Source organism: Nannospalax galili, unplaced genomic scaffold, assembly GCF_000622305.1.
Source record: "Nannospalax galili isolate Female #2095 unplaced genomic scaffold, S.galili_v1.0 scaffold383, whole genome shotgun sequence".
NCBI classification, from domain to species: Eukaryota; Metazoa; Chordata; class Mammalia; order Rodentia; family Spalacidae; genus Nannospalax; species Nannospalax galili.
Genome location: NW_008351346.1, coordinates 311570 through 333818, shown reverse-complemented (window position 1 = coordinate 333818; position 22249 = coordinate 311570).

Below are 22249 nucleotides of genomic sequence, written 5' to 3'. Positions count from 1 at the left end.
ATTTCAAAATTAATGTAACACACCATATTGTTAGACTTAAGGAGCCAAAATTTGTGGCCATGTCTATCTATATAGAAAAAACATTTAACAAAATCTAGCAGTTACTTATAATAAAATCTCTTTGTGATCAGGAATGAAAACCAGATTCAGGACATCTACAAAGAACCCACATCTAAAATTTTAGCTGATTTGATAGATTTAATGATTTCTTCCAACATAGTTTTGCTAGCCATCATCAAGTTATCACAGAATTGTGTAGACAGGTTTTAGAAAAAGTGGAAGAGAGAGATCTAGAAGGAAGAAATAACTTGTTTTGCTCACTGATAACATGATCTTGTATGTACATATTCTCAAGGAAAACATATTTACCCATACACATACTAAAATTAATTGATTTTAGGTCTAAGTAAATGGAACTCCACTGTAGTCTGATGGTTAGTGTTAACTGCCAATGTGATAGAATCTAGAATCACCTGGGAGATAGGCCTCTGGGCATGGCTGTGGGAGGTTATCTTAACTGCATTGTGGTAGGAAGATGCCCCCGTGGGTGGGGCCAGTCCCTGGCTGGAGTCCTGAACCACGTGAATGGAGAGTGGGAGCTGAGCAACAGCCAGGTTTCTTCACTGTCTTCCTGATTGTGGGTGGGTGTACCCAGGTGCTGCCCCTTCGACGTCCCCATCACGTGCACTGCAAGCTTGAACCGTAACCCAGGACAAACTCTTCCTCTGTCAAGTTGCTTTAGTCAGGTATTTTATCACAGGAACATGTAAAGTAACTAAGACATTTGGCTTCAAGGAGTAGAGAGAGCTCAGTATTGCTAAGATGTCCTTTTACCCTAAATTGATCTATGGATCCAACACAATTCCTTATCAAATCCAGCAATCTTTATTATAGAAAGCTTCTGGCCAGACCTAAAATTTATATGGAAATGAAAATGATGAGAGATTTTTTTAAAAAATATTATTTTAGAATTTTATATGTATGAGTGTATTTCCTGCATATATGTAAGTGCACCTGTGTTGTGCAATGTCCATGGAGGTCAGATGAGGTGTCAGATACCTTGGAACTGGAGCTACAGATGGATGTTAGCCACCATGTGGTGCTAGGAATCAAACTCGGGTCCTTTGGAAGGGCAGCCAGTGCGCTTAATCACTGAGCCATCTCTCCAGCCCCAGACCTTTTTTAAATGAAAAAAAAAATCCTGGTGATTTAGATTACCAAATTCTGCAGGTTATCATAAAGCAATTGCAGGAGTTTGGGAGATCGCTGACTCAGTAATGTGATTACCTTACAAGCACATGAACATGAGTTCAGTTCCCAGAAGCCACAGAAAAATGTTGGGCCTTGGGGAGTGCAGTTGTAATCCCAGCTCTGGGGAGGTAGAGACAGGCAGCTCCCTGGAATTCACTGACCAGCCAGCATAGCCTACTTTGTAACCTTCAGGCCAGTGAGACATCTTAGTTCAAAAGGTGATAGTGTATGAGGAATGACATCCAATGTTGCCCTCTGTTCTCTATATACACACCCACACACATGTGCATACACATCAGCATGCATATACACACATATGTACACATAGAAAAGCTACTGTAATAAAGGGTGAGGTATTGGCTTAAAGATAAGCATACCCAGCAAAGGGGAAATGTTGAGGTGCACGGAACAGAACTGAGAGCCACATCAACCATGGTACCAACACAACTTAAAGGAGAAACAGATGTTTTTTCAACAAAGGATGAGGAAACAGTACCATATGTAAAAATAATAATAAAATAAGAGCTTAAACCCCTTCCTCATGCCCTATGCAGAAATTAATTAAAATTGGAGCTGGAGAGATGGCTCAGTTGTTAAGAACACTTGCTGTTCTTGAAGGGGACCTGTTTTTGGTTCCCAGATCCCACATATGGCAACTCACAACTGCCTGTAACTCCAGCTGCAGGGAATCTGATGTCCTTTTCTGGCCTCTGTGAGTGCCTGCACTCATGTGGTACACACAGAGAGACACAAATACACATGAATAAAAATAAATCTTTAGAAAATTAATTAAAAGTAGATCATGGACTTAACTATAAGAATTAAAATAAAAAAATCAAGAACAAGACAGATAAACATTTGTGATCCTGGATTAGCAAGAAAAGTCTATAAGTAAGACAATAAAAACACTACCTTAAAAAGAAAAATTGGGTTTTATTTTATTTTATTATGTGTATAAGTGTATTGCCTGCATTCCTGTAAGGGCACCCATGTGTCACAATACCCATGGAGATTGGAAGAGGGCATTGGATCCCCTGGAACTGGAGTTACCAATGGTTGTTAGCCACTATGTGGTTGCTGGGAACTAAACCTGGGTCCTCTACAAAAGCAGCCAGTGCTCTTAACCACTAAGCCATCTCTCCAGCCCCCAAGTTTTGTTTTTAATTAGTCAATTTTGAGAAAAGGTCTAATGTAGCCCAGACTGGCCTTGAACTTGCTACATAGGCCAGACTGACCTTGGACTCCTGAGTCATTTGCTTCTACATACCAAATGCTGGAATTACAGGCATGTGCCATTATACCTGGCAGTAAACTTTATTTTACTGAAGTTAAGGAGTATGTTTCATGAATGAAGAGGCAACCCATAGAATAGAAGTTCTTTGCCAATCACATATCTAACAAAGGATTAGTGTTTAGAATATAAAGGATTAAAAAACTGAACATTAGAAAAACAACTAAATTTAAAAATGGGCTGTGGAACTGAACTGAAAATTATCTAAAGAAAAAATACAAATGGCTAGTAAACACTTGTAAAGTACTCAGCATCCTTAACCACAAGGAAATGCAGATTAACACTATCAGAAGGGGCTAGAGGGTTGGCTCAGTGCTTAAGAGCACCGGCTGCTCTTACAGAGGACCCAGGTTCAGTTTCCAGCACCTTCCTGGCAGCTAACAATTGTCTGTAACCCCAGTTCCAGGAGATCCAATGCCCTCTTCTGACCTCCACAGGCATTGCATGTCATGGGTGCACTTACATACATTCAGGCAATACAATCATATACATAAAATAAAAGTAATAAATAAAATACAAAAAAAAGTTTTAGGATTATATCTCCTCTCAGTCAGTCAGAATGGACATTATCAGAAATACAAATGACAACAAATGCTGGTGTGGATGTGGCCAAAAGAAAACTTTTATCCACGATTGGTGGGAGTGTAAACTAGTGTAGCCACTTTGGAAATCAGTTTGAAGATTGCTCAGAAAACTGAAAATAGAACTGCCATATGACCCAGCCATACCACTTCTGGGCATGTGCCCAAAGGACTGGATAGCCTACTAAAGACACTTGCACCTCCTTATTCTTTGCTGCTTTATTCACAGTAGCTAGCCAGGAAATGGGATCAACCTAGATATCCATCTACAGGTGAATGGGTTACAAAAATATGGTGCATATACTCACAATGGAATGTCACTCGGTTGTAAAGAAAAATAAAATAATGAAATCTTCAGGTAAATGAATGGAACTGGAAAAAATTATACCAAGTGAGGTAACTTAGGTCCAGAAAGACAAACACCTCATGTTCTCTCTCATATTTGGATCCTAGCTTCAAATACTGTGTTTTGTGTGTTTAACTTGAAGAACAAGTGGAAGCCAGAAAGGGGCAATTGGGTGGACACATTACAGTAAGGGAGATAGTAGATCATAGGTAAAATGAAAGTGCTGGGCTGGAGTCTGATGGCCCGGAGAGGTGGTTCAGTGATTAAGAGCCCTGGCCCCTCTTTCAGGGGACCTAGGGTCAGTTTCCAGCCCCCACTTGGCAGCTAATGACCATCTGTAACTCCAGTTTCAGAAGATATGATACCCTTTTCTGGTTCCTGTGGGCATTGCATGTGCCCTTACCTACATGCAGGCAAAACAGCCACATACATAAAAGTAAAGTAAGTTTTTTTTTTTGACAGGGTCTTCCTGTAGCTCCAGCTGGCCTGGAACTTGCTGTATAGACCAGGTTGACCTTGATCTCACAGAAGTCCACCTGCCTCTGACTCCTAGGTGCTGGAATGAAAGGTGTGTACCACTATATCTGGCTTAGAATAATTTTTTGAAAAAGGAAGTATTGAGGTAGAATACTGGGAGTAAAAATGTGGGAGAAATCAGGGGATAAAAGAGGAGTATGTGAAAAGCGATATGGAAGCCTGTTGTCTCAGAACCCATAAAAATACATTTGGAGGAACAGTAATATAGATATGTTATGAAAGAAGAGGAAAAGGATAGTGGAGGGGTAGTGAATGGGTTAACCAAAATTAAGTATGTATGAAAAATGTTATGAAAATCCACTAGTTAGTGAGCTAATTTCAACATATGACTAAAGAAAATAAGAGTTTGAGCAGAATTATCCTTCATGGGTGGACAATGAGACATGAATCATTAAATACAAATCCCAGCACAAGGCATGGGATAGCCCCTATGAGTTTCTACTTAAGGAGTTCCCCGAGGTCTCCAAAACAATACCAGCTATTGTTGTTGTCCTTGATTACTTACTATAACTGCAGAGTACAAGCCTATTTCTTAAGACACCACATAGTTTGGTTTCAGGACATTGAGAAACCAATCTTAAATCACAAAACGTCCTCCCTGCTGGCTAGCCATTTAAGGCCCTATGCAGGTTGCTGGGGGAGGAAAAACATCTGTGGTTTTACCCAGAACTGGGCTTACATGCTACAATATGGACCTTCCAGGCGAGATGTGTCCACTGGTGCAATAATAACATGACTATTAGGATATAACCAGCCTCTTACCGATTGGATCCGAGTCCTGCTGCACAGGAGGGAGTCTATGCCTGGTATTGTAATTCAGGTCAAAAGTCCATGGCTGAGAAGGTCACAGGCCTTACTGTAGAATCTGCTATTTTTATTTTGCTCAATGGACGTGTTGTCAAATTGCCTTCTAAATATTTATGTTTCTACCATAGACTTGGGCTGCTCTCAACTTTGGTCAGAGAAGCTTCCTTGCAGTGGACAACTGTCAATGCAGAGACGCATAATCAACCAAGGTGCTGAGAAAAAGAGACTGAGTGCCCAGCCGTAAATGTGCCATCTTTATCAACACTCAACTCCCTTCCTGTCAGGCTCAGGGAACATCATGGAAGAGGAAGCAGAAAGAATGTAAGAGCCAGAGGAAGGGGAGGAGTGCTGGGAAGTGCTGTCTTCCGGATATGGCTGTTGCACCCATGAACTCACAGCAACTGGGTAACCTGCACAAGATCAACCCAGCAAAAATTCCAACATAGATGGGGGAGGTATTCTCAAGGCCCTACAGGTTACTGAGAAGCTATTGGCAGGTGATAGCGACTGTGGGAGAATCATTCTTCATTGAGGTTGTGGTCACTGGTAGGTTTGAAAGGGGGATATAGAGGGAGTGGGAGGAGAGAAATAGGGGGTAGATATAAAATTCCATTGTATGCATGTATGAAACTCTCAAGAATAAAGGAAAAGCCTATTTAAAAAAAAGTATGTTTCAAATGGCACTATAAATGCAAGCACACAATTAACAAAAACACTGTACAAAAAAAAAATAATAAAACCCCAAGAATAAGAAACACTGTTTGCCACTTACATATTTAAAAATGGCGTGTACTTAGCATACATAGTCTCATAACTCAATACCAGGAAGGTAAACAAATGTCTAAATGGAAAAAACATCATCAAGAATACATATCACCAAAGATGACCTTGGCAAATGTCCTCCACATTATTAATCACTAGGGAAATAAAACACTACGTGGTTACACAGATGGCAATGATCAAAAAGGCAGGCAAAACCCTGGTGAGGAAGAAGAGCACAGGGAATGCTTGCACAGTGCTGAGAGAAATGTGAGCTGCTGCAACCACTTTGGAAAACAGATAGCTACTTTTAAAAACGTATATCACCATACAACCTAACAGTAACAGTGTTAGAAATCTAAAGAAAAGCAAAAGCTTATGCCAAGAACTGTATGCAAATATTCATACATCATGCTCATAATAGCTTCACACCAGAAATAATTCAAATGTCCATGGACTGAGATCAAAGTGTGGTATATCCATACAATGAAATACTATTAGGGAGTAGAAAGGAATTACATGGTGATCTGCCAGTTCTAGCCGTTACAACAAGATATCATAAACTGTATTTCTCAAAATATAGACATTGATTTTTCATAGTCTCAGAGGCTGGAAAATCTAAGAACAGGGCATGGCAGATTTTGTGTCTGATGAGGAACTTTTTCTTGGGTTGGAGAGAACCATCTCAAACCCTGGCATAACACGAGAAACATATTTTAATATCTTCGTCTTTTAAGACTACCAATGCTAAAAAAAAAAAAAATTAAAAAAAAAGACTACCAATCCTATCATGGAGACTCTGCCCTCAAAAATTCAAACCTGACTAGTTACTTCCCAAAGATTCTGTCTACCAATATCATCCTAAGGGGTGTTAGGATTTCAGCACATTAGTTTAGGAGAGAGAATATACACTCCACAATAATGAATTAAGCTTAGAAGTACCGTAAGTGGAATATGCCAGACCCAAAGACTGCATATTCAGTGTTCAATTTTCAGGAAATGACCTCATAAAGAACATTCATAGAGGAACAAAGCAGTAGCTGATTGGAGCTGGTGGGAGTAGAGCCTTGGCAGGAAGGGAGTAAATTGATTGCAAATGGGAGAGAGAGAAAATTCTGAGCGTTCTACAACTGCTGATAGTCACAAATCTGTCAATTTGCTAGAAATTATTGAATTAAATACTTATAGTGAATAAAATGTATACTATTTTATTTTATATTTTTCTTTCCATAGCAATTTTTAATTGAATTTTTTGTGTATTTCATACAGAGCTGCTCAGTCTTAATCATCTTTATACCCCCATCCCCACTGGTACCCTCCTATGGCCACCCCTCCCCCACACTGAAGACCATATACTCAGTCATCCCTGTTAAGGCCCACTGGGTTGTCATTTTCCCTACGGTTCTCCAGTCCAGAGGGAACCATATTAGTCCAACAACCTACGGACAAATTATATATACATTAACTCATGTGAGTCCCTGTATATAGCTAAAGGCTCTACATAACAAGAAACAGTGCCAGACAGGAGATACCTTCCTTTGAGTTGTTGGCCAGGGTGGTCCAAGAGACTCCCAAAATTACTCAGGCTATTGCCATAGCCTTGATTGCCTCCCAGAACTTGAAGGTAAGACCCTACTGCTGAAGACAGAACATACTTCGGACACAGGATTTGGAGCAATAGAGCTGCAACTCACCTGAAACCACTTTCCCTGAAGGCTAGCTTTCATAGCTTTGGAAAGCGCTATGAAGGTACCAAAGGAAACCATCAATGGATGATCCAACACCAGCTTCAAGACCAAATAACCACATCAATGGTCAGCACAGCAAAGGACATTGGTGCAGTAGTGGCATTCTTATCTTAGGGGCAATTAACAGCTACCTAAAATGACTAAAGGTCCACTCAAAGGGAGAAAACTCAAGTGTGGTAATGTAAACATTACCAAATACACATGGCTGGAGTGGCCATAGATCTTAGAGAAAACCCCAAGACTGTCACATCCTTAGACTAAAGTGATTTCTGTGTGTAAAATATATATCCTTAAATTTATAAACAAGTATCTCAGTCACCACTCATCAAAGAGGCTCATTTTGCAGCAGTCAGATACTTTTACTAAGTACTACAACTGGTCACACACAGGCATTGTCTATGAACTGCCCAGGCCTAAGGGATACATCTACAATGCAACCTCTACACCTAAGGCTCATGGAACATAGAACAGGGATACAGAAGAGGACCCCAAGGAATCTCAGTTCTCAATAATGAAGCTCCCTCATGCAGCAGAGGGCCAGGAACACAAAAGGTCACAAATAGCTAAAGTGTAGAGATCAAGAGTCTGCTGAATGCTGGTCCTTGGGCAGGATCACTTTATTAAACTTCTCCCACCTAAGGCTCAGGGACCATCATGGAAGAGGGGGCAGAAAGATTGTAAGAGCCAGGGAGGAAGTCCATGACCATAGGGAAAGAGAGTCCTACAAGCTCCTGGGAACCTGCCCATATGATTCTATGGCAATGCTGTCAACATACACAAGTCCCATGCAAACTCAGGCAGACAATAACCCAGCATAGAACTAGGAAAATGAACAGCAGACTTCAATCTTATCTGAAAGCATGTTGGCAACTGATTGCTGCTAGATGAAGAAGAGCTGATCTTCCTCAAAGCAGGGACTCTAGATAGGCTGACTAGACTTAGTGGATGCAATTTATACTATTTTAATTATACCACAATTAAACTATGTATTTTTAAAAAGCTTTAAAAATCCACAAGGGTTGAAAAAAAAATCAGCCTCCAGACAGGACTGCCTTTGTGTATTTACAGAATGGCTGAATTGCATAGCAATTATTTTTCTTTCTCATTCTTTGACTTGATTAAATCTGCTTTCAAAAAGACAAGCTTATGGGAAATTTAAAAGCTTAATTCCCTAGAGGACTTTTGAATTTTCAGTCATCCCTGGAGGAGAAATACCCAAATATCGTGTGTGAATTTCATTTCTCATGAAAACTGAAGAATTTTTAAAATTCGTCCTTTCAATATAATTTGCTGGTAGTTCCATTTATTTTCCCCAGTAATTTCTCTTCTCAAGAAGTATTCACGTTCTGAACTTTCCACAGAGCAATTCCTGTGTTATGAGGTCCTTGTAACCTAATCAAAGGAGAGCCACACTGAAGATGGTCCTGGAGGTGCCCTTCAGTGGTACAGTGTTTGCATGCATGAAACCCTGGGTTCAATACACAGAAAAAGATTGACAAAATATGCCTGACTAACAGAGTAAGGGACAAAACTCCAAGTGCAGACTTTTATATTCACCAAGGTCTAAGCTGTTAAAAGCTAATAAATAGCAACTTTGTAATTTAATAGTATAAATCTCCTATCTAATTCACTTTCTTGAGTATAGGTCCCCTTTTCAATTTAATTTGATAGATTTTATGTAATATCAATATATAAAGTTTTATTCATTCCATTCATTAAGGGACCAAAAAAGTCCTAGAAAAAGGAGAGAATTAAGCCAGTTTTACATACGAGTAAATAAGTTATTAAATTACGTTATCTTACAAATTATACCGCAAAACAAAATGAAACCGATCAGTGGTAGATCAGGAAGCTGTCAGGCTCTTCTGTCAGTGTTATTAGTAACAGTTGTCATTCAAGGCCTTCAGACTCTTTAGTTTTCCTTTCTCCATATATTGGACGGTGTTAATAACAATATGACAGTTGCATGATTTTGCTGTGAAGAAAGGCAAGAAAATTGATATATAGCCAATCTTAACTAACTTCTCCAGGCCCTGTAGCCCTAAGGTGCACACAAATGAAGTGATGTTGACATGAATAACTCAAATTTATCTGCTGTAAGTCCCAAACTGACTTAAGACCTGAGGCCTCCAACCCTATGCAAGGAATTCTGATCTCACGAGGAACTCAGGAATGAGTTTGATAACTTCCTTCTGTCCTGCTTCATTCTGGTTGAGGGACTCCTGATATCATTTTAGCCAAAGGTTCACATGTGCTCAATATTGCAAACCTTTTGTGAGCTTGTGATAATTTCTTCAGAGTAATAAGACAGATGATCTTTTTGCCATCTCTGCATCACATGGTCGCCTGGTCCTTATGACAGTAAATTCTGAGCATCAGCTCCAGGGTTCCTCACAGGCAGCCTTTTAGAGCTGAGTCTCTTAATGATGTAAACCATTTAAAGCATCTTATCTTCTTAGGTCTGGTTAGGAAATAGATCAGATCGTAACCCCCTCAGGCATATGGTACAAAACTTTGCCTTGAGATTGCCTCACCCCATGCACACCAACATATGCAGGTGGATATTAGACTGCTTTCATTTGCACATGTACATAAATAAGCGAATTTACTTCTAGTGTAAATTCTGACCTTGCCAAATGTTAGACATTATATTTGTATGGAATACGTGAATGCATTATTTGGATATCAAACCTTTGATTATTGCAAGAAGAGTGACTTCTCTATCCCATGCATCCCTCTGAGACTGTATATGTATGTAGAAGAGGTATATATGTACTGTCAAGACTAAAATCACCCTGAGACAAGAATTAGATCCTTTGATTTTCTTTTTGACAGGGCCTCACTAGATATATCCCAGGTTGACTTTTAACTCACGATCCTCTTGCCTCAGTCTCCTGAGTGCCAAAATTACAGGCACAGACCATGAGGCTCAACGTTTCCACTGCCTTTCTAATATGTCACCCTGCTTAGCTATAGGCATTAGCCAAGCACAAAATACAGATGAGCAAACCAAGGTGCCCTTCCCTAGCTCAACTCAATTTTATATTCACTTCCTTCACATGTAGGCATCACAATTATGACATTCATAAATTACCTAGATTTGTTCAGCTATCTCCAAGAATTGTAATAATATCGTATATTACTACACATGTACACATTTGTGTGGGATTTTGAAAAGTTTCTTTTCCAGCAGCAGTAAATTTTTATGCTCTCATTTGCTCCTCTTCAGAGATGCATTCCTGAACTTCACCCCTTTCAGCACCCAGAAGATAGTGTGTGAGTGCCCTGGTAAGGCACTAATCCTGCCTTTTACTGCTGACACCTTTGAGCTTGTTTGAAATGTGCCTGACATAGCATGGCCAGAGCAGACATGGAAATGTTTATCATGGAGGAAGAGGTTTATCTCCACAAATTCCTAGAAATGGAAGCCACAGCCTGCAGGGGTCACATAAGAAAGCATTCAGCTGGCCAAGAAGCAAAGGATGAAAGTGGAACATGGCCCCAAACCCGTGCTGTGGCTGTCTCAGGAAGAAGTGGGCAGGTAAATAGTTTAGTTATACCACAAAAGTTTACAGTTGTATCCTTTGAATAATTTTGTAAGGCTGTGGGCTAGAACAATAGTCCTTAGAAACTGCAACTTGGTCCTAAGGTGCTCATAGGAGTATTAGCCCAGTGTCCGATAAAGCAGATAACTGAACCAGGTGTGATGGCATGTACCTGTAATCCCAACACTAGGGAGGACAGATCACAGGTTTAGGATCAGTCTGGGCTCAAAACAAGCAGACACAGATAGTAGTCTGGGCTCTGGATACCAAAGGCATGCATGTGGGCAGCTTGCTTTCCCTAGGACTTACCTAATCCTAGGAGTTTCAGTCTTTTGGGATGAGGACCTCAAATATCAGAGGATCAAAGACATAGGAAATAAGAAACATAATCAATACAGACCTTAATCAAGTCATTTTAACTATCAGGACCTTCATTTCCTGATCTGTACAATGAAGGTATTGAACGAAGTAACTTTTGATGTCTCCCAACACTCCCTGTTCTAAAGAAAAAAAATATTGCCTCTGTTTTATGTGCCTCTGGATTTTTATACCAATGAATAATAACTATAGTTAAAACCATGGCTCCAATATAGAAGGTATTGCTTATGTCTAGGATAACCATGGTTTTTTAAAAAGGAGATAAGTCCAATAGCCCTAAGACCAAAGCATTTAATGTCTCATTCACACATCTTTTCCTTAATAGGAGCTTATCAGATAAAACGTTTATGTTATCCAGAAGGATATAAGGAAAGTGCTGACAAACCTCATTTGTAATAATTTGGAGAATGGGAACCATTTGCATCATATAAGTTCCAGCCCAGCCCAGGCTGCATGAACTCTGTTTCAAAAAACAAAAAGGGAAAAAAATATATAGAAAAGGTGAGGATAGCAAACAGAGCTTAGAAGAAGATAACACGATCATGCTTTATAGGAACATGACAGCTGATGCAGATGATGACAAAATTAATATTGGTCTAGAGAAAATTTTGTCTTTCCCCCTCATATAAGTGAAAAGAGTCGTCTGGCTATGGTGGCACCTACCTGTAACCCTAGCATTCAAGATATGGAGGCAGGAAGATCCTGAGTTCAAGGCCAGTCTGGATTACATAATGCAGTCCTGTCTCAAAACACAAACAAAACAAAATAATAATGAAAAGGAATATGGACACAGTGGGAACAAGTGTATATTTGAGTAAATCATAAGTCTGTGGGCTCAGAGGTAAGATGGTAAGAGAGTTCATGTCTAATAGTCTGGTTTTTATTCTATAAAGGGCCACGATCGTCACTGATGTTTTAGCAGAGATGGAGTGAAGATTCATCCTTACACTTAACATTTTACCCTGGGAAGTCTAAGGAAGCACGGGCTGGCGCCATGTGAGAAACAGAAGAGAAACCTGAGTTAAAGGTTTGCAAAACAATATGGGCTTACCACAAAGTCCACACATTTCTAGTGTCCCGTGGCAAGCTGCACCAATCAAAGGCATGAGTGCAAGGGCATGTGGCTGGTTTGTCAGTGGCTGTGAAGTGGCAGGATGAGTCAGAGTGGGGAAAAGTCTAGTCTTTGAAGTGCTGAGAGACTCACACTGGAGCCATAATGGGAAGAGAAGACAGAGCATGAAACCAATAGAGGGTGGTGCTCTGGGAGGAGTGGGGAAAAGTCTAGTCTTTGAAGTGCTGAGAGACTCACACTGGAGCCATAAAGGGAAGAGAAGACAGAGCATGAAACCAATAGAGGGTGGTGCTCTGGGAGGAAAAGACTAAACAACAAAGTCTTCTACTAAAAACAATCTTAATATTTTTATTTGCTTTGATTATTCATTGATTATTTTTGCTTTCTAAATTTTATCTTTTTTCAATTTTATTTATTCTTGAAAATTTTGTACATGTGTATGACAAAATATGATCATATCTACCTTCTTTCTCTCCTTTCAATTTCCCCTACATCACCTCACTACATCACCCTCCCAATTTCATGTCTTTTGTTTTGATATAAACCGCTAAGTCCAGTGCTGCCCATCTGTACGTAGATGTGGGGCCATCCACTTGAGCATGCAAATCTTACCAGTGGCCATATCCTCTTAACTGTAACCCAAGCTGGCTTGCAACTCACTATGTAACCAGGCTGAGCTCAAACATAGGGCTATCTGTCTGCTTCAGCCTCTTGAGGACCAGAGTTAAAGGTATGAGCCACTATGCTTGGCTTAATAACAAAGTTGCAATAAAGTTCAAGACCCTGATAGCATTAGGAGGAATTTAGCAACTTTAAGGAAGGACTTAAAAATTTGCCATCCCAGAGCCGAGGCTATTCCAGGATCCAGATTCAGCTACATATTTGGGTTACTAACATGGAAAGACTTTGGTCAAAGAGCTAAAGATTACATTGTTGGATGGGTATTCCCATAGCTGACACAACTCTAGGTGATCTTGGCAGGAGCTAGGGAAAACGGAGATTGTGAGTCATATCAGAAAGCTCAGAGACAGCAGGTGAGCACTGTAAAAAAGGAACAAAGAGCTTTTATTCAATGCAGAAATCACAAAGTGTTTTCATAGATGGAATTTCACTTAATCTTCATAGCTTATGAGGTAGCCATGACTAATCATGTAATTTTATAGTCAAAGGAGTTGAGATTGAAGTAGGGACTTACCATACCAAAATCACTGAAGCCATAATGACAGAGCTGAACCCAAGCCCACATTTTCTGATTATCAATCTCAAATTCTTTCCAAGATAACACACTCTCTGTGCTGAGATAAAATTCACCCTGTTCAAGCACACATTTCATGCAAGTATTCTAAAGATATAATAATGCTTAACACAAATATAATAAATGTAGAATTTAAGATCTATTACTAGATAAGTTGTACTTTCCTTGAGGCTACTGGCTGAAAAGAAGAAAGTATTTCCCTCAGATTGTACTAAAGACAACAAAAGTCCTAAGTACAGGCATTAGTCAGAACTTTTCCTAAGCTGCCCTAAAATAAGTGTAAAACTTACCCTCAGTCATACTGTAGGAGTTTCTTGATGTACCATCATGTATTTACTGTTATTACTCTTGTTTTGCTTTTGAAGCATGGTCTCGTGTAGCCCAGGTTAGCCTCAAACTCACCATGAGGTCTTGAACTGCATGCCTGCACCTCCTGAGTGCTGCGACCCCAGGTGCTAATCACCGCACTTGTTTCTCGACATGTGATTTAACTCAATTATACCTGGACAAGAATATTAGATGAAAAGGGTCAGGAAATAAGGCTTAGAGCATAAAGCATGGTACTTAAGTCATCAGAAAGAAGTGGGTGCTTCATGTTTTGTTGTTTGTGCATATTGCATGATTATCACATCTTGGCAATAATAAAGTTGCTGATAATTACTTAAAGAGAATGTTTTTAAAGTGCCACCCTTTCTGGAAGCAAGAGTGAATCCCTGCTGTTAGACAAAATTGGGATCACTTATTTCTTCTGCTTGACTCAATGTAGCTGTTAAAGCAACAAACAAAAGTAGAATTAATTCCTCTGCCTCATTTTGCTATAGCGTTTTTCATATAGCGTTTATCCGAGACAGTAACAGTGAAGGAATGAGACTGACATTTGGGAGTAACTGGGGATCCTACTCCATCTAATACTCAGTACTGAGAAACTGTAATTCACTAATTGTGGAAATACCCAGAAGCAAAAACAATTATAGGGACAAATACTCCAAACCATTTCCGGAGAGACATAAAATGGGTAAGAACCAAGTTCAAGAATTTAAGAAGCAACACCCCTCAAATACAGACAGGAATAGATGTTTGCAGAGCTCGGGAAAGGGTTCTTTCTGTGGGGAAGTAACAAGTAGGAAGGTTGCCATGTATGTGGGTAGAGTGGCCTCACAGGTAACAAGATAGGAGAATACTGGACTGGTGGACAGAGTAAGATGAAAACTGTTGAGCAAGGTGCATCCAGTTCAGACTTCATGTCAAGGACTTGGACTGTACAGTGCAAGTAATGAGGGCTTCTTTGCCTTAGAAGTGTGGGTTTGGGTGGGAGTGGGGGTGAAGCTGAGTAGAGAGGTGAGCTGAAGTCAAATGTGCCTACACAAGTTCATGGAATTGCTTGCTCCTCCCTATCCACTAGGGCATTCCCCTCTGCTCAAAGAAACACCAGGATTTCCAGCCCACAGAAATGCTTACGTCAGAAAGAACTTTTATATTTATAGAACTGATATAAAAAAGGCTCAACAGGGCTTGGAGAGATGACTTCATGGTGGGAGCACTTGCTACACAAGCAAGAGGGCCTGAGCTTGGATCCTACCACCTACATAAAAAATATTTTCAGTGAGAAACTAACTCAAGGGAGTAAGAGGGTTATAATACATCAAAATACCTAACATTCTCCTCCAGCCTCCACAATTGTGCACAGGCATAAGCACCCCCCCACACACACTGGAGCATAGACACAGAGTACATGTACAGAGGGAGAAGAGAGAGAGAGACAGAGAGAGACAGAGAGAAAGAGAGAGTGAGAGCAAGAGAGAGAGAGCGAGAGAGAGAGACTTAGAGTATGATTCTAAGAAAAGATTTCATAGTACAGTAGGAGCTGTCACTGCAGTCTAATGAAGAAGCAGGGGAACCTGTCAATTATAAAGTAGAAAATGGTGTTGACAGTAGTCCTCAGAGGACCAAATCCTTACCTAACCCAGATCCTCAGTAACTGAAACAGAGATGACTTCCTGACACCAAAGACAGAATCCTAGAATACTCACCCAACATAAAAACAAATTAAATAGATACCAGGCTAGATCCTGCAACAATGTGCTAAGAAAAAGAATAGACACTAATGGACATTGAGAGTCATCTCAAGAGCTCACATCCTGTTACCAAAACAACTATTAAAATACTGGTATTATATATACATGTTGTATAAATACTACATGAAGAAGATGTTGTGCACTTGAGTAAAATCTGATAATACACATGTATTCAGCTCTTCCTCCAAGAACATAAACTAATTTCCAGCACTGACCACATCAACCAGATTGACCACTGACCAGTGGACTGCTCTGCTCAAGGATCTTACCTCCCTCGAGAGCTTAATTTGAGATAGACCCAGGTTCTGCTATTTTGGAGAAAGAGAGAGCAAACGACTGAATGAGAAATACCTTTCTATCCCTAAGGAATGCAAAGATTTACCAAGAAAAAGTCGGGTAAATGTTTTTGAAGCTTTAGGCTGTTCCTTTGGAAATCGCCCCCCCCCTTTTTTTCTTTTTATACATGCTAATAGTTTTTTTTTTCTTCATCATTCTGGTGAGGAGCAAAGAGTTTGTGAGTCTTCTGATGTTAGCTTTGCCTTCTAAAACTTTCCAGAAGGAATGAAATAAGACACAAAATGTCTGGGAAACATACAGACGGATAAGTCATTCACCCCACACACTAGAAACTAAGTATTCCTCCCAGCTCAGTAAGAAAAGGAGACACAGAAAGGAGTTTCTGAGAACACAGTTCTGTGGGACTATAGAAAGAGAAGACCCTTATCTACATTTCTGATATACATTAATTAATGTGTGACATTGTACAGGATAGCTTTAGTGTCAACTTGACACACCTGGATTGAGGGAGCCTTAATTGGGGAATTGCCTCCATTGGACTGGCCAGTGATCATGTCTGTGGGGCATCTTCTTGATTGTTGAGTGATGTAGGAGGGCCCAGCTCATTGTGGGTGGTGCCACCCCTGGGCAGATGGGCCTGTGTTGCATAAGAAAGCAAGTTGATCAGGGATCAGGGGGAGCAAGCCAGTAAGCATCGTTCCTCCATGGCCTGTGCTCCAGCTCCTGCCTCTAGGTTCTTGCCTTGAGTTCCTACCTTGGGCTCCCTGATGAACTGTGACCTGGGAGATATAAGCTGAATATACCCTTTCCTCCCCAAGTTGGTATTGGTCAGAGTATTTTGTTACAGCAATGGAGAGACAAACTAGGACAGAAATTGGTACCAGGATGAGGTGTGAAGAACCTGACCATGTTGGGTTTTGGAAGAATGTGGAAGACTTTGGAACTTTGGTCTAGAAAAGCAGTTGATTGCTGTAAGCAGAGCTTAACAGGCCAGTCTAGTAGACACCTGGAAGAAAGTAGTGCTGAGAAAAATGTAGTTTCAGATGGAAATAAGGACTTAAGCAGCATTTGGGATATTTTGGCAAAGAGTCTGGCTGGAGTCTGCTCACAGCCAAAAGCTTGCCTGAGACTAAATTGAAAAGCCGTGGACAAATTTCTCTGGTGGAAGAAATTTCAAGACAGTATAATGTAGAAATGGTGGCATGGTTATTAATGCTGATTATTACATAGATTTACAGTGAAAAAGAGCAAATGGGGCAGAAAGAAATACAGAATGTACAGGATGGATTGGAAAAGAGAACTAGGAAGATCAGTGCTGGAGCCTTGGCATGTGCTGGAGAGGATCCCTTTGATAAGGAGATTAAAATGATTAAGGAGGGGCCTAGAGATTTGCACTTAAACAATGGAGAGAGTGCCTCCAGGGCAAGACTACACCCAGCTAAACCGCCAATTTGTGAAAGCAAAATGTTGCAGAGGCCACTGAAGAGAAAATGGATATCCAGAAATGGATAAAGCAGGCTGGAGTCCATCAAAAACTTGCAGTCAACTTAGCAGTGTTGTTCACATGGTGCTGGCTTTAGCGGCATGAAGGATACAAGAGTGAAGGGGTCATTAGTTCTTCCTCCATGGTTTCAGAGAGCCGCTGAGGCCAGGCAGCATGCAGCAGGCGTTCTCCTGCATAGAGACGGCCCTGATAGGCCATTGCATGAAGCTGTGAAGGTGAAGCCTAGTTGGCAATGGAGACCCCAAGAAGACATTCGTGATGCCAGAGCTGTGAGGCATCTGCCAAGAAGACCTGCATACAGGGAGTGGTATCAGCCCAAGAGAGAGATGTGGATGTGTGTTGCAAGCAGCAAAGCTAGAGAGCCTGAGCCGTCTAAGCCCTTTGGAAGTAAAGTCCCAGAAGTTGGATGTGGAACTGCTGGATTTGGTGTTTGCCATGCTGGTTTTTGGTCTTGTTTTGGTCCAGTATTTCCTTACTATGTCCCCATTCCTCTTTTTTGGAATGGTAATATCTATCCTGTTCCACTGAATGTTGGGAGTATGTAATTTGTCTTTTGATTTTATAGAGGCTTACAGTTAAGATATTTACCTGAGTCTCAGAAGAGACTTTGGATTGTGGACTTTTGAATAGTACTGAGACTGATAATGACTATGGGGACTTTTAAAGTTGGACTAAATGCATTTTGCATTTTAAATGGTTATGAGCCTATGGGGGTCAGGGGGTAGAATGTGATGGTTTGAATGAAGATGTCCCCCATAGGCTCCAAGTATTTGGATGTTTTGTCTCCAGATGATGGCGCTGTTTTTGGGAGGTTTTAGAAGGTGTGGCTATTCTGGAGGAAGCACGTCACTGAGGGTGGACTTAGAGAGTTCTTGAGCCTTGCCAGATCTTCAGTTGCCCTCTTGTTTCCTGTGCCTGCTGGAAGATGTAGAGCTTAGCTTCCACTCCTCCTCCAGCCACCTCTGCCACCATGCCTCCCTGCCATGATGGACTGTAATTCCCCTGGAACCATAAGCTCAAATAAACTCTTCCTTCTATAAATTGCTTGGGTCAGTGTTTGTATCACAGCAACAGAAAATTGACTAATACATCATCTGGGGACAAAATGTCCAAATACTTGGAGCCTATGGGGGACATTTTCATTCAAACCACCATAGACATTAGTTTTGATAGTCAATCTGATTGGATTAAGAACCAACTGGGGCATTAATGAGGCATGCCTTTAGATGTAGCTGTAAGGACTTCTCCAGAGAGGATTAGCTGAGGGGTGAAGACCCACTCTAATGTAGGTGGCACAAATTCCATGGGCAGGGGGTCCCCAAGCTGAATAAAAGAAGAAAGAAGGGAAAGCCAGCTAAGTGGCACCCTTCCCCTTTCCCTGATTCCAGATCTGACCAGATAAGAGCAAGTAGCCTCATGTTCCCACTACCCCAGCTACAAGCCACTCCTGCTACCATGAATTCCGTACTGTAATAGACTGTGCCCTCAAACTGTGAGTCCAAATTAATCCTTTCTTCTTTAAATAGTTTCTTGTCAGATATTTGGTCACATTATGAGAAAAACAACTAATGTGCCCAGGAAGGTGGTTCCATATTTATGGTGGTTTCAAGAGCAGAGCATGAACCAAGTTTTCTAAACAGAACCTGGGACAGGCGACAAGATCCTAGCAGGGAAATGGATGTCTAGGGTATCTAGGTAGAGAGGTCCAAAGACAGTCTTTAAGGGATGCTAAAAACTGCCCTGGAATTCCTGTGCCTGTGTGTACAAGGAAGGACCTGCAGAGAGAGCTGCCAGATCTAGAGGAAGCACTGGGGTGGGCCAAAGGGCATCACAGTAGTGATTGATGTGGACAGAAAGTCCAGACATCATTCTTCTCATGTAGGCTTAGCCTGCATAAACTTTTCATCAAATCTTAGATCCCAACTGCAGGCAGGAGAGGAAACACATAAAGCTATCCCACTGTGGTAATACAGGTTTGAAATGCAATGTAAGTTATTGTTCTAATTAGGTTTCTCTATTGCTGTGATAAACATCATGAACAAAGGCAACTTGGGGTTTATTTCATCTTACGACTCCCTTGTCACAATCCATCACTGAGGGAAGGCAGGGCAGGAACTCAAGGCAGGAACTGAGAGGCATGAGCTGAAGCTGTGGAGGAATGCTGCTTACTGGCTTGCTTTCCCCTGGCTTGCTCAGCTGCTTCTCTTAGACAGTCCAGGCCCACCTGACCAGGGATGGCATTGACCACAGAGGCCTGTCCCCTTTCATTAACAAGCAATCAAGAAAATGCTCTCAGAGAGACCTACAAGCCAGTCAGTTGGAGGTAATTCCTCAATGAGGTTCCCTTTTCCTAGGTGCCTCTAGTTTGTGTCAAGTTGACAAAAACAAAAACAAAAACAAAACCCGACCAGCACAGTCATAAACGTTAGTCTTCCATATATAAAGTCAGGGATTTAGATTCATATTAGCTAAACTGCCACTCATGCTATTTGCCAACTTCATGCATCTACGTTTAGATATACACACTGAAGCCAAAATAATCTGTGTCTTTCTGGTTGCTTCAGCATTTAATGACAAACAGATACTGGCAGAGGACATATAAGTTGCTAGGACTACATTTTCCTGAGGTTACATCTTTGAGCAAAATTGAAGATGTTCTTGATCTTGCAGACCTCATAGCCTAGTTCAGGGACAGAAACTGTTCAAAACCTCAAATGTTTGCTGTGCTATAGTTTTAAAAAATTTTTTATAATATACCATGTTTATTGATTGGAACTATCAATATCATAGAGGTAATAATTTCCTACAATTTGTGCTGTAGATTAAATGTCATCCTGTTAAAAATGTCATTAAACTATGCTTTATTGAATTTTATTTATTTATTTTTATTTTATGTGTAAGAGTGTTTTGCCTGTGTATATGTAAGTGCACCTATGCATACAATGCAATGTCTGCAGAACTCAGAAGAAGACATCAGATCCCTTGGAACTGAAGTTAGGGACATTTGTTAACTGCTGGATAGGTTCTGTGAACCTAACCCAGGTTCTCTGTAAAAGTAGCCATGCTCTCAACCACTGAGCTATCTCTCCAGCTCCATTGCTATGATAATTTTAAGTGCAGTGAAAAATATAAATCAAGGCCAGAGAGATACCCAGGGTATTTAGTAGCTTCAAATACGTGAAATTTGCTCAGTGAAAGTATTGAATCAAGTTAACTGGAAGTCATATTCATTGAAGTGTCATCTGTAATTTCAATATGCTAAGAACATTTTTCTTAAAGAAGCAAATCAGCAAATGAGAAAAGGAAATATTTATATAGGAGTTATAAATAAATCAAACCAAAGATCTCATTAACAGACTACAAATGAAAGGAAATGAAAAGAAGTCATCACACAAGACAAACACAAAATTTATTTCTATTAATTCAACTCCAAATATGCTTGATTCCTAAGCTTGTGAAGAGTTAGGGCACCATGAAAAAAAAACCCATAGGCTTTGGGTCTGAATTACTGTTTCAGATTTTCCAGCTATGTTACTTTGGGCAAATTTCTTAACCTGTCTCAACTTTTTTGAGCCTTATAAAAAGAGGTTATGAATTATAATCACAGTGAGTTAAGATACATCTAATAATTATTACTTTAAAATATTATTACATTAAATGACAACCATTAAAAACTATTTTCAATATACTAGTGACAGGTGTACCTGGATTGCATACAGAAGTAGGAATGGAAGTGGCACAGTGGGTGCAAATACTTGCCATGCAGTCCTAGCAACCTGGTTTGATCTTTGGAACCCATGTGAAAAGTCAGATATAGTGACCAGTAATCACAGCACTCCTATAAGACGGGAGGCAGAGACAGGACAATTTACTGGTCAGTTAGCCTGAAGCTCTCAGTGGTAGCAAAAACAAGAGAGACTGACTCTGAAAATTGTCACCTGATCTCCATGTACATGCCATGACACATGTACATCTGCACATAGCATACCACCCCCCACCCCCACCCCCCACAGGAATTAGAAATGTAAGTGGTATACACTGATTTTTTATTTCTTATAAACACAGTGGAACATCCCCATGTTCCACCCAGAAACTACAGGGTGTCTCCTCCGTGTTCTTTTGGAATTCACATTGGCCTCCCTTTCCCTGCATTTACTTGTCTTCTCTTCCTGTCAGAGCATACAGTCAATCTGCTCCCCGAATATCCAGTACTCTGGGGCACTTGACCCACCTGCAACCCTCCTTCAAAAACCTCCACTCCCCACTATCACTGTGGGGTTGTTAATGCAATTGACGGTGCTCTCACTCCATCCTTTGTAACTTTCTTGGGCTAAGTATCCTCTCTTCTCATCAGGCAAACTGCAGCTTGCCAACAGATTCTAGGGAATTATATAATCCTTGTAGGTGCTGAAGAACTGCTGCCGTTTCAGGGACTATGCAGTGATTCCTGGCTTTGAGGAGTCAGGTATCACACATCTTCCTCCCTTTCTCCAACCACGTTTGATATTCCCTTACCATTCCCAACATTCCTGCTGCTGTAATCACCTACTGCGCTGTAATAAGTATGTGTCTAGCTCCCCCCCCCTCTGGATTCTGAGCTCTTTGAAGGCTGAGATTATGTCTTATATTGTCTTTTAACTATAGTGCAAACTTGGAATGTGGATCTTGTGATCAACAGTCGAAGAAAGAAGCCACCACCGTTATTTAAGTGCACACGGAACACCTGGACTCATTGCCTAGCATTATGCTAACAATGCTACATATATCAAGATACGCATTTTTTAGTTTGGGTTAGAGAACAAG